Genomic DNA, 20,235 nt, shown 5'->3' on the forward strand with positions numbered 1-20,235 from the left:
GGCCCCCCCCACCCCCAGCTTGCCTAAGCATTAGAGTCTTCCCGATGCCTGGTCCCTAAGCTCCCTTTTCTTCAAACATTTACTTGAGGAAACTTGTTATGATAAAGGCTTTCCCTGCCTCCTTTGAAATGATGTCAGTCTTTTCCCAGCCGCTTGCCAGTTTTACAACCCAGGAAACATCTTTCTTAAGGAACAGGGAGCCATGTTTTGAAACATACACATCAAAGGCGATAGCACTCCTGTCTCCCAGTCTCTGTGGGAGAGGAGAAACCTAACTGATTTGGGTGCCAACTAGCGGACCCAGATGGCCTAATCACAGAGAAAAACATTTGCCAAGTCAGGAATACATGAGTGTGGGCCACACGTCACACTGATCAACCTCGGCTAACAACCCAGCACATAAGCACCCTCCCATTCTGAACTCTTCCTTCAGAATTGAGTTCCTTCTCTCCCCTCTGGTGCAATAGCTTGAATAAAGTCTTTGTTGCATTTTTTTTTTTTGCTTGCCATTGCTTAACAACACAGAGATATAACTGGTTGTTTATATATTTCAATACATTTCAGAAAAATAAATGCATTTTTAAAACACATATCATTGTATCTGTAACCATAAAGTGCAAAGCTTTTGAAGTTGGTGACTAGCTCTCTTAGTATTAGATTCTGACAGGAAATCTCTATTCAACCAAAGAAAAGGTTAATGATGTCTCCATAGATAATTGGGCTGTCATTACATGGAACGATGACAAGTTTTCAAAAATTCTGAAGACATATTAGAACCTTTTTCTAAAAGAAGAAAAAAAAGCCACTCTCTTTTTTTTTAAGCTCTGGGAAAGGGTTTCTAAGTCAGAAAATAAATTTTCTTCCAAGATTGTGATTTTTAAAAGTAGGGGAATTTACCTCCTATGTGCTTTGGTGCATAGCTGCTGGCCAATTAATGAAACCCCAGATCCAGATGTCTTGTTAGCAGAAAGTATTAAACAGAAACAGTAACATTGAAAAGAAAAGGGAAAAAATCAATAAAATATACATAAACATTTTATATGCACATAAAATATAACTGTAGGATTTTATTGATTCATGAAAAGACGAAACTCTTTGCTTCTTGTTTCTTCACATAAACTTGGAGGAATATTATTATATCAGGTGTGAAAAATGCCTGTTAATTGCAGTTTGTAAGACTGCTTTTGTAAGATTGTGTCAAGTTTTGAAATTTTTTATCTATACCTTATCAATATAGTTTTTCTGTTAACTATGTGGAAAGGGAAACTCAATTGTTATATAATTTAAATAAGAACATGAAGATTTACATTTATTTCTCCATATTCAATTCCACCTGGACCATCTTTGTTTTCTCACATGTACCATTGTGTTGCTCATTTGTTTGCAGGGGACAGAGATTTTTCTTTGCAGTGTAGATTGCTGAATACCTTGGGAATTACCAGTGCTCTTCACAGCCAGCTGTGGGAAGAAACTGTTCTCCAAGAATTCCAAAAGGTCCCTTTCCCAACCTCCCTTCCCTGGGAATGTGAAGAATCAAATTCTACAAAAAGTACACCAACTAATTTGCTTTTAACTTGAGAGCCTTGTTTGTTTGTTTGTTTATATACTATTTTACAACACTCCCGGGGATTTCCATAAATATTATTATTTTGACTTCTGGGTATGAAACTGAAATGAAAAAATTGTCACTTGATTGGAAGAGAACCTGGGATGTTAATATGGTATCAGTTTGTTAATTTCCAGGATTTTGGTACATCTTCAGACCCTGTTTTAAACTAAAGAAAAAAAAGCTGTAGATGACAAAAAAGCTATTGGCACTTAACATTTATTTGCATATGGATGTGACAGTATACACTTGAAAATCACTCCTAAAACTAGGAAATGCAGACCATACATTTGAACCAAACTGCTAATCTCTTCCATGAGGCCAGTCTTATACAATATTCTGTTATTATGTAAAATAGTCCCTTATAATTTGCAGATACTGGTCTATGGCCAAGTTTACTACACCCTTTTTAAAACAAATGACCTTTGGTTAAAACTATTGGGGCTCTTTCCATTTTCTACCTAGAAACACAGATGGGTACTTGATTTTGTGGATGCATTTTATATTTCATATTTTAAAACTTAGTAAAAAAATGAGTGAATCAATTTTATGAATGAGCTTAATATTATAATTTAGTTTTTGACTCTGTAGTCTATCGCAAAGGCAGGATCTGGGAAAAGTTGAAAGATACAGGAACCATCTTTGTAGTTGAGAATACGGAGACAAAGAGAATCTGATGTGAGAGTAGTCAAAATTTGATTCCTTTTGTTTACAGTCACTATCTTTTCTCTCCTTCCCTCTATAGACAATAATATCTTCATTGTGTTCATTTGGATCCTCTGCTGAGCTCTCTGCCCTTCTACAATAGCTGCATTAGAATCTTATTTCCCATATCTTGGTTTGGACAAATTTCCTGTTTCTTACATTGACAGCTTAGATTTTTACTATTTTGATATTTGATCTCTGACCAGCTTACCCTATTTTTCTTACACTGTTAAGATTAAGCTATCCTTCAGTCCTTATGTTGCCCTGGGGGTGATTCCATACTCATAAGGGATTTCCTATACTCCTGACCCCTGACTTACTCTCCCAGAGTCTTTGCCAATGTCAACCATCTTCCTTGGCTACAGCTGCCTATCAAGTGGGACCCCCTAATAGGATACTCTTCAATTTCTGAAATGCATCTAAACTCCTTATGTCACATGCTTGTTCTGAGATACACTGTGTGGCTGGGACAGAAGAAAGGAAAGCAAGCCCTTCAGGTCATTTTGGTGCACCGAAAGCAGTGGTTCTCAACCTTCCTAATGCCGCGACCCTTTAATACAGTTCCTCATGTTGTGGTGACCCCCAATTTCATTGTTACAAATTGAACATAATTAAAGCATAGTGATTAATCACAAAAACAATATGTAGTTATATATGTATTTTCCGATGGTCTTAGGCGACCCCTGTGAAAGGGTCGTTCGACCCCCAAAGGGGTCGCAACCCACAGGTTGAGAACCACTGACCTAAAGTTTGAGAGCTACTGCTGTACGCAAAGGTATACAAGACATAATCTTGCTTTCTTCTAGCTCTGCTCCCTATCCCCCATGCTAAATCAAACGTTACTTAGCTTCTTCCAGGTCATGACTCGCTTGTTTCTTTCCATACACCTTGTTGTTTCATACTGATCACTCATATTATTTCAAATTAGAAGATCATGGGAGGTTGTTAGCCTAGCATATGTAATTGTACTTAACATAAAGTGATTCTACAGATGTGAATAGAATATTTGAGAAGTGTGATACTCCAACAATCTTGAATCTCCAAAACTATCAGCACATGCTTTATTAATGGTTTCTCGCTGTCGATTCTAGCATAGATGATACAACCTGAGGTTGTAGACAAGTTGGTAGCACTCTAGCTATAACACCACATATTTTTCTTGAATTTAGAGAGGTGGAATATACATGATATAGTGGGACATTATTGTAAGGTTATTCTTAAACGCATTACTATTTATATGAATTTAATACTTTATAAAATTCATTATTTTATTGTTAGCAACAAATTATGTGCCTCAGAAAAGATGACAGTCTATTCTGGCCTGAAATGAAGGTGAAGGACCAGTCCAACAAAGAATCCCCATGGAGAATCATCCTGGCGGCATTTGTGGACCTGCAATCTGTGATCTCGGCCTCTCCTCTCCTTTCTGAAAGTCATTGCCACTTGCCACTGGTCCAGGGAGGTAGGAAGAGTAAGATCATGTCTTTTGTCTATATTTTTGTCTACAGTAGTAGCTCTCCCACGTTAGGGTGTACTAGGATGACTTGAAGGACTTGTGGAAACATTGCTTGGCTCCACCCTGAGTTTCTGACTTAGTAGGTCTGAGGTAGGACCAGAGAATTCACATTTCTATCAAAGTTCCCAGGTAATGTCACGGAGACCCACCATCCTAAGATATTGCAGAATCTCTTAAGCCTGAGAATTTCCTGGAACCAATTCTTCTTTTAGATACTTCTGAGATATATTGCCAGTGACTCAGCTTTGGTTGACCTTTTGTGGCATTGCCAAAGTCACTTAATGCTTCTGTGTTTCTATATCACTGTCTGCAAGATGGAATATGTCATCTAAGGCTTAATGATGCTTAGACTCACATGAATAGTGCTATGGATTTGCAAGTATTTATTTTAAAGTATTATTTCACAGACTTGGAAAATTCCCCAGAGAAGTTATGGTTAAGGCTTCCATATAGAAATTGAAATCCCTCTTTGGCTTCAAAATCATTTACTCTGAAGCACTGACTTATTCAGGGGAAAAAATGTCAGCTTTTTTGTTATCTCAGTCTCTGTGAAGTTAGAGCTCAAAATAATTTTTAAACTAAAACTGTTACTAAGTCCTAATGCCTGTTGATGTATTTGGCCAAACTTTGGAACATTTGAGGAACTTTTAAATGGTAAGTTAGAAAACTTTTAAATATTTTTTAAATGTTGTAGGTACAACAACAAAAAATGTTAAAATAATATTTATTTGAATAAAATTTGTTTCATTCAAACAAAATATTGATTTGATAAGAATGCCACATGCAATTGATAGATTCTTTGGGTCAGAGTCCTACAGTGCATAAATTCTGTTTTATTCCCAAAGTTCCAGCCTTGACAAATGTTTACTCTTGGCATTCTGTGTCCTTAGAATAATAACTCACTTGAGACTCAACTTTTTTATCCGATGTTGTGTTAATGCAGCATCATCCTTGACAAATTTGTTTAGAAGGTTAGTGAAAATGTTTTGAGACAGTGTAGGTCATTATATATTTGAAGTCTTACCCTTTAAAATATATTTAGGTACTGCAATAATTACACAAACAGAATTTTTTAATAGATTATTTCTCATGCAGTAAGGGAGATTAATATGACAAGTCAATACAACAAAATGACAATTGAAAAATTAAAACAAAAAGAGTAGAGAGCTAAATGTAAAACAGAACACAAACCCCAGAGGTGAAATTTAGGGGTGTTCAGGCAGAAGTCAGTTTTGTGAATGGAGAATAAGCCTTGTGTGAGCACCATGGTAGAAGAGGTGAATCTGAGATTCTCATATTAACTTAGGACCCTCAAAGTGGGATAAAATGTCCTAGCTTAGTAGTAACTTCTGATTCTCAGCAGAAGTAAGAAGTAAGTAGAAATCCTCTGGATATAAGTGTACCCATACTAGTTATATAGGATTCCAAAGAAACTTGAATGAGAGTTGGAAGGACAGCAGACAACAAACTATATATATATATATCTCCAAGGACTTGAAATATTATCATTTTAAAATAAGGAATATATAATCATAAACTTTTTTTTTTTAATATATTTTATTGATTTTTTACAGAGAAGAAGGGAGAGGGATAGAGAGTCAGAAACATCAATGAGAGAGAAACATCGACCAGCTGCCTCCTGCACACCCCCCACTGGGGATGTGCCCGCAACCAAGGTACATGCCCTTGACTGGAATCGAACCTGGGACCCCTCAGTCCGCAGGCCGATGCTCTATCCACTGAGCCAAACCGGTCAGGGCAATCATAAACTTTTTAAATGTAAAATATAAAATAAAAAATGGAGCAAGAAACAGAATATATAAAATAGCAAGGAATATTTGAAAATGATCCAAATAAAACCTCTAAATATAAAAAAAAAGTTGAAATTAAAAGCTTAACAGGTATTTTAACCACAGAGTTAATGCCATTAAAGAAAAAATAACTAAGATAAAATACAAATCTATATAAGCTCCCCAAAAAACAGTACAGATAAATGAGGAAATGAAAAATATGAAAGTCTCATTGTTAGGGAAGGCAGAATAAAAAGAACATACATTGAATTTGAGAAATCATTTAAAAACATAAAGGCTAAAAAAATTTTTAAGACTTGATAAAATTCAGAAATCCACTAATATGGGAATCTGATTATGTTCCAAGCAGGATAAATAAAAATAAATCCATATGGCATAAAATGTTGGTGAAATTGTAGAATATTATTGACAAAGAAAAGCTCTTGATAATAGCCAGGGTTGAATACATTTTATGCATAAAGAACTAACAACTAGACTAACAATAGACTCTTTGATAGTAATAATAGATAATTGTCAAGTAATTAGACCAATAGCAGACTCTCTGATAGCAAGAATAGATAATAGAATAATATCTTCAATATACTGGGGAAAATTAACTATGTACTTATCAAAACTAGGTTTAAAAAATATGGGTAAAATGTGATATTCAAAATAAATAAACAATGGCAGAATATACCATCAAAAGAACTTTACTTATAAAGGCTATATTTTAGGGGAAAAAAGGTAAAAGGCCTGAGTTTTTAGGAAGAATAGTAAGCAAGGAAAGAGGAGCTATTTAAGAAATCTAAAAAAAGATACAAAAGTTTCTAGACAAAAATAACCTGTATAAAATATTAATTTTAATAATGTCTAATTTGTGAGTTAAAAAAAAGATATATGTACCCTACTAGAAAAAAATAGCATATATGTTATGAAGGAGTGATTGAAATAAAATTATGCTGATGTCCTTGTGTTTTTAGAAGAAAATATGCAATATTGACTTTAGATTTTGTATAATATGCATAATAAAATTTCAAGAGTATTTATTAAAAAAAATTCAAGAGTATTTATTAAAAATATAGAATGTACAACTTCCAAACAAAGAGAGGAAGGAATTACAATGTGAAAGAAAAAGCAAATAAACAAACCAACAGAGAATTGTGTAGAAAATACAAACAAATATAGTTTATTAAAATTAATAATAAAAATTAGAAAAGTAACTAGATATGAGATCAAATACAAAAATCAACTGCATTTCTCAATACCAGCAACAAATAGAGGAAGTACCTTTTTTAAAAATGACACTATTTTCAAATTTATAAAATATGCTAGAATAAGTGCAATAATATACAGGGTGAGGCAAAAGTAGGTTTACAGTTGTTTATATGGAAAATAATACAATAATTAATTAATAATAATGTAAGAATTAACTCTGAGTTTCACATACTCACAACTATACACCCGCTTTTGCCTCACCCTGCTTGTGAAATGCCAGTATGGAGAAAATTATAAAACCTTATTGAAAATAATTTTGAAAAATATAAATATGTAAATATTACCATATTCAAGATTAGGAAGAATCAATATTACTAAGATGTCAGTTTTCTCTAAATTAAATGAGAGTTTCAGGGCAAATCCAATCAAACTCCCAAAAGGGGATTTTGAGGAACCTGACTAGCTTATGATAATATTTGAATAGAAGATCAAGGGGTCACGAAGTGTCAAAATACTCCTGATGAATAAGAATAAGGTTAAGAGAATTGCAGTGCCAGCTACCAGATCTATTAAGCTAAGCTAATTAAGAGAGTGTGGTATTTGTGCAAAGATAAAAATTGATTCGTGGAATAGCCAGCCTAGAAATAGACCTCCTAAAGGAAATAAAATATATAACCAAAATGGTGTCTTAAAAATATAAGTGATAATTACTTACTTGTAAGGAAAAAGAAATCTTAGAGTCCTCTCTCATAACATACAGAAATATTGTTTTTGAATAAGTGAAATATGTCAGGAAAACTTCACGAATAAGAGAAAACATTTTAAAAGAACATCTTTATGATTTCATGGTAGAAAATGTTTCTTAAACAAAATACAAAAAGGATTAACTAGATGAGAAAAGTTTGATACATTTAACTATAGATATAAGCTCCTTCAACTGCAATTGCAAAATCCATACAGCCATGAAATATGAAAGCTTATTTTCATATGCAAACTCATTTGATGGCAAAAACAGACATGAGACTATTTGTAGTGGTTCTTTATAACAGATATTATAAAGAATTCACCCATTTTAATTCGGAGAATTCACTACAGAATTCTCTCTAGTTTCTGTTAGAAGTGTTCATAACACACAAGATATGGCCTATATAATTTTTCTGAAAAACAAAACAAAAAACTCCGAATCTGAAACATAAGGGATTGTGTTCCTGAACATGAATGTTTAGAATGAGAAACATAAAATTCAGGATATAAGTTAATTCTGGGTGGTGATGTGGGAGGCAAGAGATGGGATATGAAAGAACCTCAGGGGTACTTTGAATACTACCTAGGGATATAGGTGATACTCAAGTAAATTAGGGGATCATTCATGATTTTATTTGCTTTATAGTTTCTACATATATTACGTATATTCAGTGTGCGATAGTAAATAATACATTTAAAATATGGGTTGAGGATGCTTTCATTCTTCTCTCCTGTTTCATTTTTTAAGCCGGATGATTTTTCTCCTCCAGGAATGATTTCATGACGAAGAAGTCCTCGTTTCTTCTTTAAAATGCTGCCCTGGAACATCTCTCGCCCGTGTGCCCCAGGAGTTCTGAACAAGGATGCCAGCCGTTCTCATTCCCAAGTTCTGAAGTGGTTGATGCTTAATGGATGGGTTGTCTTCGGATTATAAACAACTTGAATTGGATGTATCAGAAATGAAATCATTCCTCCTCGTCGCTCCGAAGGTTTCGAATTATTTCTTCCCTTTATTTTTCAGATAGGAACTCATTATCCCTTGGATAACCTCAGGTCGCTCCTAGCGGGGGCCCATCGACTAAGCCTCCGGTGCTGTGAATGCAATGCCTTTATACAGAGCAGGCCCTGCAAAGCGCACAATAGCAAGCGGCCAGGAGGAAGGCGGGCCAGCCGTCAGGCAGTGCCACGTGCTCCCCGTTTGACAACCTTGAGTCTCAGGTTGGGGCACTTAGGCTGGGAGCCCGGGAGCCCGGAGTGTTTAAACAGACAAACATCTGCCACAGAAGCCAGCCCACCTGCCGCCTCTCCACAGGGAGGACATTAATCTCCCCTCGCATCTCCTGTGCATTCATTTAGCAAAACAGTCTTCCCGCTGGGAAACCTAAGTAATCAGAACACGCGGAAGATAAGACTTCAAAGGGACATGTGGAGCCATCCGAACCACTCTAGGTTGAGGTGGTCTGGGCGCTGGTGCTCAAAGTGTGTAGACATCCTTTTGGAATCTGGGGATTTGGCCCCAGAGCATCTGGGGTTGAACTTGTCTGAGGAATCTGCGCCTCGAGGCCCCAAAGCGGATGGAAATTTCCACTTGACGGGCCCTCAGGGCGTTGGAGATTCCACAAGATGGGGATGTTCTCAAAAGAAAGTAGAGTAGCCCCCTCTTCAAGGGAAAACAACCAAGACCATCCCCTTTCCTGCAAAGGAGGGAGAGACCCAGGGCGGAAGCTCTGGAGCTTGTTTATGGACTTCGTGTAGGAAATAAAGGGTTACCAATAGGACATCTAACACTTTGTCCAACTTTTTTCTTCAAAAGGGTCCTTATATTTTTTATAATTTGTATTAATTTGCTTTGTTACCAAAAGTTACAGTTAAATATTTTGTTTCTTTTTTTTAAAAAAAAATTAACAAACTGAATGGTGAAAATAAAGTAGTAATAAATATGAAATATCACGAAAGGACAATGAAGTTTTTTAACCTACTAATCACCAGCTAATAAATTCTCTATGCTCAATGGAGCTTAGTGTATTTTATTTATACTAGAGGCCCGATGCACAACATTCATGCAAGAGTAGGCCTTCCTTCCCCTAGCTGCCGGCACCAGCTTCCCTCTGGCACCCGGGACCCGGGCTTCCCTTGCAGCCCTCGCTTCGTCCAGAAAGTCGTCCAGAAGGACATCCAGTCTAATTAGCATATTACGCTTTTATTATTATAGACTAGAGGCCCGGTGCATGAAATTCCTGCACTGGTAGGGTCCCTAGGCCTGGCCAGTGATCAGGGCCAATTGGGGCCTTCCAGCTGCCAGTCAGGGCCTTCCTTCTGGCTGCTGGCCGGGGCCTTCCTTCATTCTGTGCCACTCCCTGGTGGTCAGCACATGTCATAGCAAACAGTCGAACTCCCAGTCTCACGGTCGAACTCCCAAGGGGTCACTTTGCATATTAGCCTTTTATATATATATAGATGTACATGAATTCACATTATTCATGTGTGCCTCTATGGGGTTCTTCTCTTTTTATTTCTCAACATTGTATAAGGTCTTTGGGATATTTTAAAGGCCACAGTAATATAGTTTCATACTCTATAGGTTCAAATCCCAGTGGCTTTATTTGCTAAACTATAGGACCTTGATCAAATTACTTAATATTTTTTTGTGTTTTCTCATTTGTAAAATAGAATATCATAAAAAGTAGTTTATTCCATAATATTGGGAATTAAATGGGCTATACCATATAAAGTGCTTAGAATTTTCTGCTTGATAAATAACTAGGTCTGCAGTTTTAATTAGCTACTATTATTATTTTGCCATAATTTCAACACTTAAAAATGCTCTATCTCATTCCACAATGCTGCACTCTTCGATTGTTGATGAAATACGGTTTGTGGGAGAGTTTTGCAATAGGAAATTCAGGCCTATTTCTTTAAGACCCAGTTATAAAATAGAGGGGAAAAGCCAGTAAGCAAATAATGCTACTGTTAAAATTTCCTTCTTGATTTATCACTTTATTTATCAGAAGTTGCCTTTGATCTTTGTCTATATGGTTTTGAAAATCATTAAATTGGTATATAGGATTATAGAATATTAACAGAAGTAAGTTACATTTTACTCTGGTCTAGTAGGTTAGGGGAAGTTCTGCTCCTAACCCAAGCCCAACTAAACAGCTTCCGTTTTATATATTTTTATTAGTTGAGCTTCTGGGAAGTTTTCATTTGATTGAATGGTATCTCATCAACTAAAACAATAAAAAAAATTTGAAAACTTAGTCCACACATCCATACATTTAATGGACAAGAAAACAAAAGAGCTGAGAAGTGACATGGCTTGTTGGCTGTGCTCTCCCTAGAAAGCATAGAACAAAAAACAACTAACACTTATTTACAGGTGTTTTTTGTTCCTTATCTTGAATATGTATGAAATTCTAAGCTATAAGCCCTTTTTTCTAATGTTTCTATGAATCATAGAGAAGCAGAGATATATTGATTTTTAAATGAACTTGTTTTTCTCTATGTGATAATATTTAATACTGATTTTGTAAGTTCTGTCTTTATGTAGATTATTCTGTTTAATCTTTGAACAACCTTCCATGTAGGCTTTTTGGTGTGTGTTTTTAAGTTCTAATTTACAGATGAGGGTAATTAAGTTTAGAATTATCCAGCTGACAAGCTTCAAAATACATACTTTTTATCAGTCCTGTACTAAGAGAAAGACCACATAGGTCTTACCATCTATGTCCTTAGTAATGAAATTATAACTTGAAACTTATGATGGTTCATTAATTACAATCCAGAATTATTAGGATATAATGAAGACAAAAACATGCAGTGGGAAATAAGTAATTGAATGAAAGTATAGTATAAGATACACACTACTTCACTCATTGGAATGAGATAGGGATTTTAGGCATTAAAACAGCTCTTTTTAGTCCTATTGACATCCTATCACATAAGTGATTGCTTACTGTACCCCACTTCCCAGTGTATGATCAAATATCATCTAAGCCAGCTGATTTCAGGAGGGCGTTGGTAAAATGCTCTTTTACAGGGCTAAAGTTTCTAACACTTGCCATCCCTTGAATGACTTTTTTTCTCTCCCTGAATACAAATGGAATTAACAAATGGTAATGTCATCTATGATTCCAGAATTAGTCACACTAAGATTATTATGCATATTTCCAGGAAGATATATTTTACATCTTGTAACAAAAGAACCATTTAAATATTAAGGTTTTCTGGTGAGAATTTTCTCTCAGGTTGTAGCGTACTGTTTTATGTTGTTATTAGAGAAAAGAGGAACCTAACTATTACATCCATCCCATAAAAGATAGGAGAATTTTGAGGTTAACAGATTGATTCATGTCTGATCCAGGAAAGTTTATAAAATTAGGTTACAATCCCTACCCCTTTGAAGGAGTCAGAAGGTGTAGGCAAAATACAACCACCTGTTTCCCAGTCCATTCCCCCAAAACAAGGGCAATTTGAGAATGAGTTAACAGTGAATTTTTGCATTTCTAAGGGATATATATATATATACACACATATATATCTAAGGGGAGTAAAGATCTATTCAAGCTTTTATCATCTTGAGCAACTGGTAATTTTGAAAAGCCCTAACTCCTTACCTCATCACCAGTAAATGATAATCACTTCCACCCCCACTCCCATCCTCTATAACCTCCCAGCATGTACAATATACCTTCTGCCCAAATATATCTTCAATTTTTGAAAGTTAACTTGACTATGCAACTGTGTTATATTCTGGAAGCACTTGCATTAAAAACTAAAGAGAAAACATTTCCATTACACAAAGGTAATGAATTATCAGTTGCATTTGGAATTAGCAGAATGAATGGTCTACTGACCATTGGCCATACAGCTAGAGTAGTGGTTCCCAACCTTTTTTTGGCCATGCCCAACCTAAGCATCTCTAAAATGCTGATGCCCCCCACCCCTGCATGACAGATAATTCTTATTATTCAAAAAGTAAACTCCTATTCAAGTGGAGGAAGCCTAAAAGGCCATTAACGTGGTCTAAACAAGCTTCCAAAGAACATGGCATCTATGAAAGAGAAAAATAAAAGAACGAAAGGACAGTTGAAGTATTGAGGAAGAACTCACTATGAAATTGTTAAAAAAAAATAATATGAAGTGATATTTAAAAAATAGCAAATACAGTTTCAAACCATATAATAGAGAACTGAAATGCATAAATATGTCACAATATATAATTATTACTATATATGAGGCCCTTAGAACCATAAGAAATGCAAAAATTCACTGTTAACTCATTCTCGAATTGCCCCCTTTAAAAATCAAATTGCCTCATTGTTGTTTTGATTTGCATCTCTCTTTCACAAGTTATATAAGTATTTAGACTATTAGGAGCAAGGATAAATAACAGGTGATGGTAATTTTTATTAATATTAACTTTTGAGGGTCTTTAGGAAATGTTTAAATTTCTCTAGAAAACATGTGTTTTTTGACCTTAATACTCTTTATGTTTGAAAAGATAAATATAGTTTTAGTTTTAAAAGTTCAGTTAGAAATAACCTATTTTAGCGATTTTCAAAAGGTTGCCAAACTCAATTTCCTCTAGGGAACACCGCCATAACTTCATCAATATTTAAGCAGTAAGCAGATTAAAAAATAAAGCAGTCGATAGATTCAAAAATCTTTTTGTTAAGCATGCAATTACTGCTATATTCGGCATACTCAGAGAGAAATTGCCATTCAGTAACAAAGAAGGGCAGTTTATCTGGTTTGTGCATTTTAAGCACTGGAATCATAACCATAGTGATGATTGAAATAGGTGCTTGAATTCCATCTACAATAAGATCCAAGGGTTCTTCTATTATGAACTTCATCAAGATAGCTAAATGAGATTGGCTGAACTAGCGCTGAACAATGAACTCTGTACACGTTGTATGCATTTAATGTGCAGCATGCTGACAGATAATAAACAGTGGAGCTCCGATAGTAACTTCCAGTCATTTCTCAATAAGAATTCATGAAATCATAGCCAGATAAGGCCAGGGTTGGGGAGGGCATATTGTCCTCATTTTGTCTTCTTTCTAATTTATCTATCGTTTCTCTCCTGCTCGTATGCTTCACCATCCTATCTATATCAGGCAGTGGAATTGTACTTTCCTGGACATGCACCTGTCTGCTTTGTTTGCTATTGTACCCACAATATCTGGTACTTCTTACGTTTTTAATAGGCAAGTTTGAATGAATAAAGCTGCGTCTCTTCCTTGACCCAGGGCCTTATCTTTTTTCTGGCAGTATATCCCCATTGCTACAGCCTCGGGCTCCTCTCTGGTTATGCTGCACGTTTCTTAGCTGATTCAGAGACTTGTTGGGTTGGTGAAAAGATTTATAAAACTTGACTCTTCCTGTTTATTTAAAAAGTAATACTATTCAATGATAATACTGTTTATTGGAGAAAGTTTTGAGAATATGCCAAAATATATTAAGAAAACAAATATCCCCCATAATTCCACTGCCCACAAATAAACACTTAATATTTGGGGTATTTTCCTGTTTGAGATCTTATGTGCTTATATATTATAATGCAGCTTTAATTTAGCTAATGTTGTAATTATATTTTTAAAACTTGATTTTTAAAATTAATTTATATATATATAAAAGCCTAAGCGACCTTTACGACCAAACGACCAAAATGACCGATTGCTGTGATGCTCACTGAGCAGGCAGGCAGGCGAGCGGTTAGGAGGATGTGGTCCTGCATTGCCAGAGGGATGTCTGTTGTTGGGTGTCCGACTGCAGGGATCAGGCCTAAACTGGCAGTAGGGCATCCCCTGAGGGTTCCTGGATTGCAAGAGGATGCAGGCTGGGCTAAGGGACTCCCCACCCCCATGCATGATTTTCATGCACCAGGCCTCTAGTATTATATAATATTTTACTAGGTTGCTAAATAGTCTTCAAATCAGTGGTTTTTCAATAACTGGCTTTGGCATTATATTTATTTTGTCATATGCATTTTCATAATTATTTTAACCACTCTCCATTTGTTCTAATTGTTTTCCTTACTATTATAAATTATCTGTTAACTAGAATCCCTATACTTTTATCTCTGTATTCCTTCTATAATGTTTTGTTAGGATAAATTCCAGAAATGGAAATTCTGAGTTAAACCATAAGAATATTTTAAAGTCTCTAGATGTATACTGCTTAACTTCTTCTCAGAAAGACTGTACCAATTTACACTGGTTGGGGGCTTTTCTTTCATGTGAATATTAACTGGTAGCTAGAATTTAAAGTTAAAAAGGATTCATCACAGCACAGATGTAATGGCACTTACATTGCTCCGTGTATCCCATGACACCTCTATTTGCAGCAGCCTGGAGTTGTGCTAGGTCACCATTTTATACCCACTGTTACTTAAGCTTTACTCTTTTCTTTTTAAATTAAAGACCTTTCCTATGAAATGTCTGCTAGAAATGGCTGCTTCTAAGACTGGAGTGTTATAGCTTTAGCATTTTGTCTCTTTTTGGCTGCTTGAGACCTACTGCTCTACCAAAGTGCACAAGGCTGTATAATCAAATTTAGAGATAGGGTCATGGTTAAATCACCAGAGTCAACATTTGTGCCTAAAAAGCTATTGGGGCTGTAATCTATTGTGTGTGCGTAGAGAATATGCACATTTACTCTTTCGGAATGTCATCCAATATGTGCTAAATAGACTAAAGCAGACCATCAATAATAGAATGAAGTAGGAGTGATGACTGGCAAAGTTTAAATTCATGTGATGTGAGTTTGCAAATATGTTAGACAAACAATTAAAGCTGAGAGTCCCACACCATATCATAAGGATAAATAGTGCCAAGTTGTTTCAAGCTTATCATTATTCCCAGAATAATAGATGAAGTTATGTCCTGCATGGATTTTCATTAAATTGTCCACCAGGATGGAGAAACAACTTGTCCATAGCCCAATTTATGGCCATAGTCTCTTGTGTCCCTTAGTATGCACCTGAGTACAGTTTGAGTAGATGACATTGAATTAGGTACACAGTAAAATTAACTTAAAGCTTTTATATTTTTAACAGAAGAGTAAGGGACATGTCTTCTATTGACCTTTTACTCTTTATCCTTACTTCTCTTCTCTTCTGGTGATGTTTCTCAGATGGGTAAGTGTAGAAAGAGGATGTGCCTCCTTTGGAGATGAGGGATAGAATCACAAGGCATAGAATCATTGAACTGGCTCTAGGACATTGGTTCATAAATTATTCTCTGGGATAAAACAAGAGTTAGGAGAGTTTCAATCCACTTCAGGCAATTCAGTGATTCATCCAATATTTACTGACTGCTTGATATTTACTTAACCATTGTTCTAAGCTCAGGGATAAAACAATGAGCAGAAAACAGATCTGTCTTTGCCCTTATGGCATTTGTCATCTAACAGGAGGGAAAGAGACAATCATCGCATAATTTCACAAACAAACTTATAAAATGCAACTGTGGAGAGGACAAGATGAAGAAATAATAGAGGCATTTAAGCAGCTGAGGTCAGGTAAGGAGAGGGTGGATGAGGATTAAAGATGGAGCCCTAACCGGTTGGCTCAGTGGATAGAGCGTCGGCCTGCAGACTGAAGGGTCCCAGGTTCGATTCTGGTCAGGGGCATGTACCTTGGTTGCGGGCACATCCCCACTAGGGGGTGTGCAGGAGGCAGCTGATCAATGTTTCTCTCTCATCAATGTTTCTAACTCTCTATCCCTCTCCCTTCCTCTCTGTAAAAAATCAATAGAATATATTTCCCCACTAGGTGTGCAGGAGGCAGCTGATCAATGTTTCTCTCTCATCGATGTTTCTAACTCTCTATCCCTCTCCCTTCCTCTCTGTAAAAAATCAATAGAATATATTTTAAAGATGGAGAAACTGGGGTTCAAGGGTGGTGCTCAGTCTGAAGGGCTGCAAGAAGGTCAGTGTGAGTGAAAACAAACACGGAATGGGCACATAATATGGAATACAACTAGAGAGATAGGTAGGAGCTAGGCCACGCATGCTGTATATTTTTATCTTAATTTTAAGAGTATCTGGGAGACATTGAAATATTCAAACAGGGGAGTAATATTATCAATGTTTTAAATTTGAAAAGGTACTCTAGTTTTACCACGGAGAACAAATTAGGAGTTAGGGTGAGTAGACAACAGCTAGTTAGAAGACCATTGCATTAACCTGGGAGAGTTCTTGATGGAGTAGAGTGGTAGTGGTGTTGACAGAGAACATGACAATGTTGAGGGATATTTAGGACATAATATTAACAGAAATTAATGAGAATTTGGACTGTAGTGTGGAGGAAAAGTGAGGTGTCAATAAAAACACTTAGGTTTCTGGTTTGAGTAATTGCTTGGACGATGGTGCTATGTCCTGAATTTTAAAATAATGGAAAATGGCCAGGTTTGGGGGAATATTTTATTTTTGGATTTGAACATTTGTCAAAATGTTTTTGAAATATCCTGGGTGAGATGTGTAGATAGCTGAATATAGTACTCGGAGCTTAGAGGAAAAGTATCAGTTTTCTAGTCATATGGGTATTGAATAGTGAAGCTGTCGATATAGATGGTGTTAACAAGATGAACATTTAAGTAGATGAAAAGACAACAAGGCATAGGCCTAATCTGCTATATTCAAAATGTCATCTTTCTCTCCCAGGTCAATAAACAATGAAGCTTCTTGCGTTTAATTCCTAAGCCTCCTCCTGTTATCATCTATCAAGATATAAAAGTATTTCATAGAGGAGAGAGTGGTTAATGGTGACATATTTTGTTGAAGAATCAAATAAGATGAAATTGCTAGTTGGGTTAAACATTAATATGGACATCTGTTACTTTATTGCGAGCAATTTCAGCGAACTCATTTGGCCAGATGATAGTTGAATTAGGTTGAGGAGTAAATAAATGAAGCATACAAAAAGTTCAGACAACTTGAAAAGTCTGACTGTGAAGGAAAGAAGAGATTGCAGCAATAGCTGGAGCGTTATAAAGAACAGATGAGGCCTGGCCAGTGTGGCTCAGTGGTAGAGCATTGACCTATGAACCAGGAGGTCAGGCTCAATTGATTAGTGATTCTCTCTCATCATTAATGTTTTTCTCTCTCCCTCTCTTAACCTCTTTGAAATCAATAAAAATATATTTTTAAAAAGAACAGATGAGAATTTTTCATTTTAATGCCAGAGTGTGTGAAACTCAATGGAAAGTTCAATAGAGGGGTAGAGATGTTGAATACACAGCAGAAAGGAAAGACAATCAGTTGCAAAGGTGTTTTTTTTAATCATTCAGGAAAGCACTGAATCCAAAGCACAATTGGGAAAGAATTTAGATGTTTCTAGGAAAAGAGACAGGTCTTTAATTTTCTCAAGAAGGAAGAAAGCTACATGACTGAAAATGTAGACAGGTATTTGATATCTAAGAAATGAAGTAAGTCCTTTCTAATGGTATGTATCCATGTTCTTTGTGAAGTTTCTATCTATATATATAAAAGCCTAAGTGACCGAACAACTGGTCGACTGGTCAACCGGTTGCCATGACACACATTGACCACAAGGGGGCAGACGCTTAATGCAGAAGCTGCCCCCTGGTGGTCAGTGCACTCCCACAGTGGGAGTGTTGCTCAGCTGACCGACAGGCACTAGACACTGGGCAGCGCTACCACGGCAGCGGTGGCAGGCACAGCAGGGCCAGGATGAGCGGGAGCTGTGCGATGCCCATCCTGGGCTCAGGCTCCTTCCCAGCCACCTGTTGCTTCGCACACTACTACACCCTTCAGGGGATGTCGGACTGCTGGTTTCAGTCTGACATCCCCCGAGGGGTCCCAGATTTTGAGATGGTGCAGGCCAGGCTGAGGGACCCCACCAGTGCATGAATCCGTGCACCAGGCCTCTAGTATCTTTATGAAAAGGCAATTTGCTGAGTTTGAGAAATGAGAAGAGTGGTTTAAGGAAAATGGAAAATTTATGACAATCACTGAAGTGACTATAAGAGTGAACAAGGGAAGTCAGATACAGGTGATGAGATGACTAGGCAGTGCTAAAGGTGTCATTTGAAGCTCGTGATTGCGGGTTTACAGTGGAGTTAATCTGGCCTATTGTGTGATTTTTCTCAGACTGCACTCAGCTACTGAGAGACAGGTATCAAGAAAGCACAGAGTAACACACATTCAGTGTTGGGGTTTCCTTAGAGGGGAATAATAAATAAAGCAGCAAGGCAATGAAATTTATAGCATTGTCAAGAATATTATTGAGACAATGGAGCATGTATTCTAAATGGTCTCAGAAGGGAAATAAAGAAGAAAGAGGGAGATAAATGGAAGGAAATAGAGAGAGCATTAGACTGGAGACCATGATGAAGTCAAAGAATTGTTGTAACAGAGGTAATTTTAAAAACCAAGCTGAGAGGAGAAGAGTTAGTGGTCAAAGAATATGAATATATTTGAATTATTGTTTTGGACATAGAGAAGTCCAGGACAAGATATGCCCATTGGCAATTCAGAGATGGAAGAACTGAGAGGCCAAAGCTTTGGGCCAGGTGATGCAAGAGTGACACAAAAGGATGGTGTCTTGGGAATGGTGGGGATAATTACAAGCCAGGAATCAAATTTTCTAAAGAGCTACAGGCAGCGATCCTGACTTCAGAAGATGGCAGCATTTAAAAGGTGGAGAGTTTGATGCAATTGAATGATATAAGCCTCAGAGTCTTTTTCTTCTCATACCTTCCCTCCCCTTCCCTTCTTTTCCTTTCCTCTCCCCTCTCTTCCCTTCTTTTCCTCTCCTCTCCTCTCCTCTCCTCTCCTCTCCTCTCCGCTGAGCTCCCTCCCCCCTCTCCTCTCCTCTCCTCTCCTCTCCTTTCCTTTCCTCTCCTTAGAGGATGAAAAAAATAATGATCTAAAAGTAATATAGAACAAGAAAACATCAGTCCTACTTCCTACACTGAGGGTATGTATATGAGGTGTGAGAAAATAAGGTGCTGCTATCCCTTGAGATAACCTGAGAACCTTTTTAAGTTAAGAGCCAGGTTTCAGGTATGTAAAAGGTGGATGGAAAATTCAGAGAAGAGGCCAAAGATATAGAAGAATTAATGAATTCTGGAATAGTAATTTGATAGGGTCCACTGAAAGGGTAAGGAAAGATGCAGGGGGGGTGGAGAGAGAGAGAGAGAGAGAGAGAGAGAGAGAGAGAGAGAGAGAGACTGCATTAGGGCAATGAAGCGCACAATGTCATGTAGATTATGATGTGGTGGCGGATCGAGAGTGGAGGTCTTACATGCTGGGAATTTATTTAAAAGGTGTTAGTCTGATGAAAACCTGAGATGACGGTGAGTACTGGGCCCAGAGGCCAGAGAGGCTGTTATTTTTTACACTGGAAGGGACATTGTAGCCCAGAAATTATGTTCCATGTGCTTTTGTTGACTGATAACTGACTCAGAACTTCAGATTTCAGAAACAGCACAGGAGCCAAGACTCATCTTTCATTCCTTTTCAGAAATTATTTCCTATTAATTATGGCAAGTCTTTACATGTGATATTCTTCAAAATCTTTTGATTTTTATTGAGTTTTGTTGAATCTTTATTCAGGTTTATTCTCATTTGTTAGGGTGTGCATGTGTGTATTTCCTGACTCCACTCTTATCTTTATTGAATAATTAGTATGA

Source organism: Myotis brandtii, unplaced genomic scaffold (genome assembly GCF_000412655.1).
Source record: "Myotis brandtii unplaced genomic scaffold, ASM41265v1 scaffold48, whole genome shotgun sequence".
NCBI classification, from domain to species: domain Eukaryota; kingdom Metazoa; phylum Chordata; class Mammalia; order Chiroptera; family Vespertilionidae; genus Myotis; species Myotis brandtii.